Raw genomic sequence first — 7,898 nt, forward strand, 5'->3', positions numbered from 1 at the left:
AAGTGTGGGTACCAAAAAGATGACCGAAAGCATAAGGGTACTATTAAGATAATACCAAGGCTTGGATTCCCAAGCGCATTAAAAAGTCCCTAAGCCTATTCAAAGAAACAAACCTTAGCACCAAAAGCATCAGCCACCAATTTATAATGTTCATCAAGGATAGGTGTCTATGCACGTGCTTCAACAACAAGGATACTATGATGGTCATCCCATCATATGGTTGCCAAAATTGAATAAAGTGAAGAAAGCCTCACCATCAACTTCCAATAGCCTCACCTAAAGTTTGACAAGAATAGAAACCCAAGCAGCACCAAGTAAGTCACTCAACCACTCTCATGCATTCAACACCTACACAAGAGCTTGTGTGTTCAAGCAACCCCAATGGTAACCAACAAGGAGTCTTACCTATAGCCTCGACAACAATTGAACCAAAAATTCAAGAATCAATTCCCACGTGTGCAATGGAGACTTATGAGCGCATTAAGGACAAACTCACAATGCTCTTTTCACCCTTCTGGATGTGAAGCGTAAGTGCAAAAGCTATGCGAGCGGCAGACATAAGAACCTATTCTCTCAAAAAGGAGAGTAGCCACACAAGAACCTATTACTCGCAAGGTGGTAGTAAAAAAAATAAAAATAAAATAAAGAACCTATTACTCGCAAGGTGGTAGTAAAAAAAATAAAAATAAAATAAAATAATAAAATAAAAAAACATAAACACAAGGGAGTCACACATATGGCCTACCTAAAAGTGGTAGAATATCACAAGCAACTCCTAAGGATCTTCAATAGACAATTATATTTTGTTAAGCTTATAGCTTACTATTCTTTTGGTAGCAGTTGCTCCATGTGAGTACATATCCATACTCATGCAGCACTGGAGGACATTTGCACCAAAGCCTTACCCATTGACAACTTCTAGGTACATCTCTAGATGGGGGGCCATGGTGGGCGAAAGCCTGGTCAATGGTACAACCCATCACCTAGAATTTTTCTTCAAATTACAAACCTCTCCAAATGATGCTACCATCTTCACAAATCAATGATCTTCAATCCTTAGTGAAGATATCTATATTACCCTGGCAAGTCGACATAATTCTTTCAATCCTTGCTAACAAGTGGCTACTTCAACACACAGCAGTTCAATAAGAATCTATATGACTCACTTCTTGTACTTCATGTATATCTGCTTCTCCTAAGAGCACTTAAATATACACAAAAATATAAAAAGCACATGGGAAGAAGCATACAGGAAAAAGTCCTACCAAACAACATTTGACAAGAATCTTGCCACACAAAGGGACATCATTGAAGGCCAATTTCTTCAAATGATGAATGTCGCTTCAATGAATCAAATGAGGAACTGAGAATCACCATCTCTATCTGATGATTATGTCTACTTTCCTCTGAATCCTTCCCTCTCTTTTCTCCCATTATTAACATCTCTTAGTGTCCCCAACTGACACAAATCACAAGTAACCTTGCTTATGATTATCAAAAACAAAGTGAGCAAATAAAAAAACATGCTCACAAAAATATAAAAATGTAATCATTCGTAAAAACCCCACCTCCCCAAACCGTTAGGAATTTCTAATACACAACTAACCTTTTCCTTTACTAACTAACCTTTCACATCCCTTCCGGATGAATAATGACTATTGAATGCCACTCAACATCAAGCCATCGGACAAAGCTTATCGATTCTCCCCACACAAAGGTCTTCAACGCGACGCGATCGCCATCAAGAAGGGGCAAATGTTAACTCATTCCTAGGGTTACCAAGAACTACCACCATTATCTTACATCAAGGAGTCAAGGTAGATACACCAAAAGGCCATACATTCAAGATATGAAGTAATGGTGCCCAAACCTACAACTTGGACGGGCGCCTGTAATGGTTCGATGGAATACTTAAGGCAATTCCCGCTTCAAGAGCATGTGGTAGTAGCAAGTTAGGAAGAAGTCCTAAGTGATGTACTTCATAATATGTTATGAGATTAGTCATTGTAATAGCATTAGGCCTTTTATGAGCCTAAAGTGCCCGGCCAACCACACAGTTTAAGTGAGTGCCCGACCAACCACACAGTTTAAGTGAGTGTGAACACTTATGGCTGTATATATAAGTGAATTTTTGTACGATTCCTCCCTCCAGCTTTTGAGGTATATAGGTGTAAGAACCTCCCCTTCTGATCTTATAATTATTCCTCTCTCTGAAATAAAAGAAAGATCCTGTTTTACCCTGGAGAGAGAAAATGTCTAGAGGGAGGTAATCCAAAATTGAGATATTTTTGGATATAAAAATCCTCCTAGTGTCTGAAATGGTTTCCTCTGAAACAGGAATTCAAAAAGAACTTTCCAATGTGCAATTGGAATTAATTGAAAATAGGTATAAAGGACCTTAGCCTAAGGGTCTAGATTTTCAGAAATTTTTGGATTATGGTCCAATTAAGGTTCTTATGGGCCAATAGGATCAATCCAAGTGTGGAGAGGAGATAAATCCAATTTATAAAAGAAAAATATCCAAAAATGAGTAAATGCCCACATAAGATGAAGAGTTGACTGAGTACAAGGTAAAAAAACTATGAATATTACTAAAAAAATTGAGATATTTTAGGTATAATGATACATTTTTGACACCTTGGTAAGGAGAAGGGGCACTTCAAGGAGGCACCTATTTCACACATGTGGTGGAGTTTTAACTCAAAAATATTGTGATATTTTTATCTCTCCTCTCTCCTAGATCAAACCAAATAAAAAAGGAGCCAAACTAGGTCCAAATTCAACCAAATTGAACCTAGAAAATTCTAGAACCTAGTTGGACTTGGTTAGAGGCCTCCCTCACCTATAAATACATCTTTGGTCCTTTGTAAAAAAATATGTGAACTATACCATGCCAGTATTATACTAAAATAATGATATTTTCTATTATCCTCTAAAAATCCTCTACAATTTGGAGAGATTGGAGCTTCTCTCTCCCTTCAACCTTCTTTGGAGCCTTCCTCAACATACTAACCAATTGATTGGTTGGGGGCCTCTCCAATGACTAAAGAATCAAGCAAAACAAGAGATAAAGTGTGATTTTATGGTCTTTTTCTTACTCTTCTAAATGTTTTTCACTTCTCAACCCCTCTCAAGCTTGAGAAGTATTCAATTGAATGGTTCTTTAATGCAAATGAAGCTCTCTAATGAATTTTAGTGATAAATCACATAAAGTTTATATTTATACTTAAATTAGAATGCTTTTATGTTTATCTCTCTCTCCCCCAAAGAATGGTCATTCCTATGACCAATTCTCTATTCAATTAATGCTTCTCATGGAGGAATTCTCTATTTACAAATCAAACTCTAGGCTTGTGAAGCTAGAGGTTTAAGAAAATGGTTTTTATACTTATATGCTTGAAGAATATGGTAATATTAAGAGATAAATTCATAAATTAGATTTAAGGCTAAAAGATAGCTATACTATCATAATTACTTTACTATGTCTTATTCTTTTCATAAAAATTAAAAATTGCCAGTAATAATAGCAGCGGAGCTATGGCAAAATTTTAAAGAAATTGATGCATAATTCATTCTTATGCATAATGTGAAAAGAGAACTTCCTACCATATTCTAGGATTGAATATCCTAGGCTAAAAGAATGGTTTTTGTCAAATTCAATGAAAAACTAATTTTTAAGTTTATGTGTAATTAAATAATTAAGAAAAGAGAAAATTATAGTAATTATATTTAAATGATAAAAGAGGAATTCCTATGACATTTGGAATTCAATCATTTAGATGGGAAAAGAGAAATTCCTAGCATATTGGAATTAATGGATATTTTATTTAAATTCAAAGATGAATTTTAGATAAATTTATTTTATCTATGAGAAATATTTAAATGATAAAAGAGGAATCCCTATGACATTTGGAATTCAATCATTTAGATGGGAAAAGAGAAATTCCTAGCATATTAGAATTAATGGATATTTTATTTACGTTCAAAGCTGAATTTTTAATAAATTTATTTTATCTATGAGAAATATTTAAATGATAAAAGAGGAATCCCTATGACATTTGGAATTCAATCATTGAGATGGGAAAAGAGAAATTCCTAGCATATTGGAATTAATGGATATTTTATTTAAATTGAAAGATGAAGATAAATTTATTTTATCTATGAGAAATATTTAAATGATAAAAGAGGAATTCCTATGACATTTGGAATTCAATCATTTAGATGGGAAAAGAGAAATTCCTAGCATATTGGAATTAATGGATATTTTATTTAAATTAAAAGATAAATTTTAGATAAATTTATTTTATCTATGAGAAATATTTAAAAGATAAAAGAAGAATTCCTATGACATTTGGAATTCAATCATTTAGATGGGAAAAGAGAAATTCCTAGCATATTGGAATTAATGGATATTTTATTTAAATTAAAGGATGAATTTTAGATAAATTTATTTTATGTATGAGGAATATTTAAATGATAAAAGAGGAATTCCTATGACATTTGGAATTCAATCATTTAAATGGGAAAAGAGAAATTTCTAGCATATTGAATTAATGGGTATTTTATTTGAATTTATTTTATGAGAAATATTTGATGTGATAAAAGAGGAATTCCCATGACATTGGAATTCAATTAATTAAATGCAAAAAGAGGAATTCCCATGGTATTTGAGATCGAAGAAATTAAATGGGAAGAAGAGGAATTTTTAGTATAATTCAATTTATGATTATTCATCAAAAGTGGAAATATGGGTAGAATTGATTTTTGTAAATCCCATGAATTCTTTTATTCAAAAGAGGAATAGTGAATATAATTCAATTGAGGAATTGAGAAGGAATATGGAAATAGTCGTCGAGAAAAAGAACCTTTATCTAGGCCAAGCAATTGGTAGAAATTTAGAAAAAGTTCCATTATCGGTATCGAAGTAGTAAAAACTACTAAATGGGAATAGGATGTGGAATGGATGTGATAAGATGTAAATGGGATGTGATAGGATGTGAATGGATGTGATAAGATGTAAATGGGATGCGATAGGATGTGATAAGATGTGATAAGATGTAAATAGGATGTGATAAGATGTGATGTAATGAAAATAGATATGGATGTGAATGATGAGATGAGAATGAGATGAGAGGATATGTGAAAGGGTGAGATGGGAAGTACATGGATGTGGATATGGATGTGGATGTGGATGTGAAAGAATGTGATGTAAATGAATGTGGATGTGTATGTGAAAGAATGGATGTGGATGTGTATGTGAACGAAGGGATGTGTATGTGTATGTGAAAGAATGGATGTGGAGAATGTGATGTGATGTAACATGAATATATGTGGATGTGAAGTGATAGATATGAATGTATGGATAGATGTGGGTAGTCGTACATGTGAATGATTGGATGGATGTGGATGAATGAGAAGACATGTGTATGAATGAGACATGATGTAATGTGGATGGGATGAATGAGATATGATGTGGATAGATGTGATGTGATATAATGTGGATAGAATGAATGTGAGAATGATGGGATGGTGATGAGAATGAATGTGATGTGATGAATGTAAATGGATGTGATGTAAATGAATGTGATGGACATGAATAGATGTTATGTGATGTGAATTGGGATGTGAATGAATGAGTTGTGATGTCATGTGAATCGAGATGTGAATGAATAATATGGGATGTGAAATGGATGTGATGAGATGTGATGTAAATTGGGATAGATGTGAATGGATGACATGTGATGTGAATGAATGTGACGTGATGTGATGTGATATGAAACGGGATAGATGTGAATGAATATGATGTGATGAGATGTGGATATGGGTAGATGCGAGTGGATGAGATCTAATGAGGATAAATGAGGAAAGATGTGATGAGATGGAAAATGATGTGATTGGATGAGAATGGAAAATGATGTGATTGGATGAGAATGAAAAATGATGTGATTGGATGAGAATGGAAATACATATGAAATGGATGTGGATTAAGTAATGTGGATTGATGTGGAACAATGTGGAAAGACGAGAGTTCGTTATAGAAACTATATTTATGACCTGTTTTTAAATGACTGTTTTATGTCAAGAATGTTGGGGAAGCATTTTGACCGTCTTGTGAATGAGGTCGTGGGAGACCTAACTGATAAAGTTGTAAGAGCTAATAGAGAGTCAACAGAGGACGTCTCGCGTAGCAAGGTCGGCCAAGGCCTTGACCAGTCTTGGTTCGATTTAAATGGTGAGCTTCCGGTACGCTGGATGAGGGACCAAGGAAGCGGCCTATGAGTGAAGCGCTAGGTAACATAGGCAAGAGTATGAGGATGAAACATGTTAATCTCCGCTCTAATATTTGGATCCAACCCCAAGGAAGCGGCCTATGAGTGAAGCGCTAGGTAACATAGGCAAGAGTATGAGGATGAAACATGTTAATCTCCGCTCTAATATTTGGATCCAACCCCAAAATAAACTTCCTTTTAAGCTTCTTTTCATGCACTTTTTCAATGGACTGCATTTAAATGAGGGCATTCCAAAAATTTTCAATGTAAGTTTGGACATACTTTCCTTCTAACTCAGAGTGAGTGTCCCAATGTTGCCGGGCTTTGGCTTTGTACTAAGGAGGTAGAAAGTGTCTCTTAATTTCATGCTGAAAATGCCATGTACGAGGTTTATGTCGCCCATTCTTGGTGGCATTCCACCATAAAACCACATTCTGAATCAAATTATGACCTTGTGTTTCTTGGAAAATTTCTCTCTCAAGAAATAGTCATCAAACTAGCTAGCTAAGCCAAGCTAAAATAGTGCATGCATCCTTCTTTCCATCAAAATTTTGAAAAAAGAAAGCCTTGCCACTAATGCGAGATTCTTTCTGAGCCGTTTGAGCATCTAAAGTTGCCTTGACAGCTCGATGAATAGAATCCTCGTCGCTATCGCTTTCAATATCATGCATGTGCTGTTTTCGATGTTTCAATTGGTCTTCTAATGCAATTCTATGAGTGCATTCATTGACCAATTGTGCTTGCAAAGCAATGAGCTGCTCTTGAATAGATGGGGATGAGGGAAAACTAGCCATAAATGATGAGAAATAAAGGAAAATAGGAAAAGTTTAGAAATACTTATAGTAGTTCCTGCTCTTGATAATAATTATGAAGTTCGTGTAGCCTGCGAAAAAATAGAAGAGTGATGTGGCTGTCCAACGCAATCTCCAAAATTTTTGAAAGTAGCAGTAAAGCATCAGAAGGTTGTTCGGTGGAAAAATATTGAGTATCGGAAGAGAATTTGAGCTTCGAAAGAGCGAACGGTGACCAATTTTGATAATTCTAAAAACTTTGATTTACTATAATTCTTCGTTTAGAACAAGCGTGCGACGTTGAAAATTTGTACGGTTTAAAGCGCAGCCAAATTCGGATTTGGGAAATTTTTGAAGGGTTTTTTAACTTAAAAGAGCCCCACACATGAATCTCCTCTTATCTTTGAAGCTGTTTATGAGTAAAATAATATGGATGATTATGGAGACCATAGATTTCTGTAGGTTTACACCAACTGTTGCAAATTCAACTTGCTTGATCCTTGATGAAAGCTTGCAAAGCAGGGTATACATTTTGTGCAAGAGACCATTCCAAACGCATCCAACGGATCATATCTTCATTTCAATGTAATTTCTGGATTTGCAGAGCTTATGAGCACCGAACATGCATGCTTTTTCATTTTTCTCCTTTGCATGCTTTTTTAAGCTTGTAGAGGCTAGTTGTTGGAAGAGCTTAGACTAGGCTTATAACTAAGCCTTTTGTTTAGGCTTTAGTTAGAGCCTTTGTGAAGCCTTTGGTTAGGCATTTAAGCCTAGAAATGAGTACTCCAATTAGTTGCAAAAAAACCATAAAAGCTCCACCCTTGGAAGAAGTAATTTC

The sequence above is a fragment of the Cibotium barometz genome, chromosome 7 (genome assembly GCF_041138505.1).
Source record: "Cibotium barometz isolate CiBa-2024 chromosome 7, ASM4113850v1, whole genome shotgun sequence".
Lineage (NCBI taxonomy): Eukaryota > Viridiplantae > Streptophyta > Polypodiopsida > Cyatheales > Cibotiaceae > Cibotium > Cibotium barometz.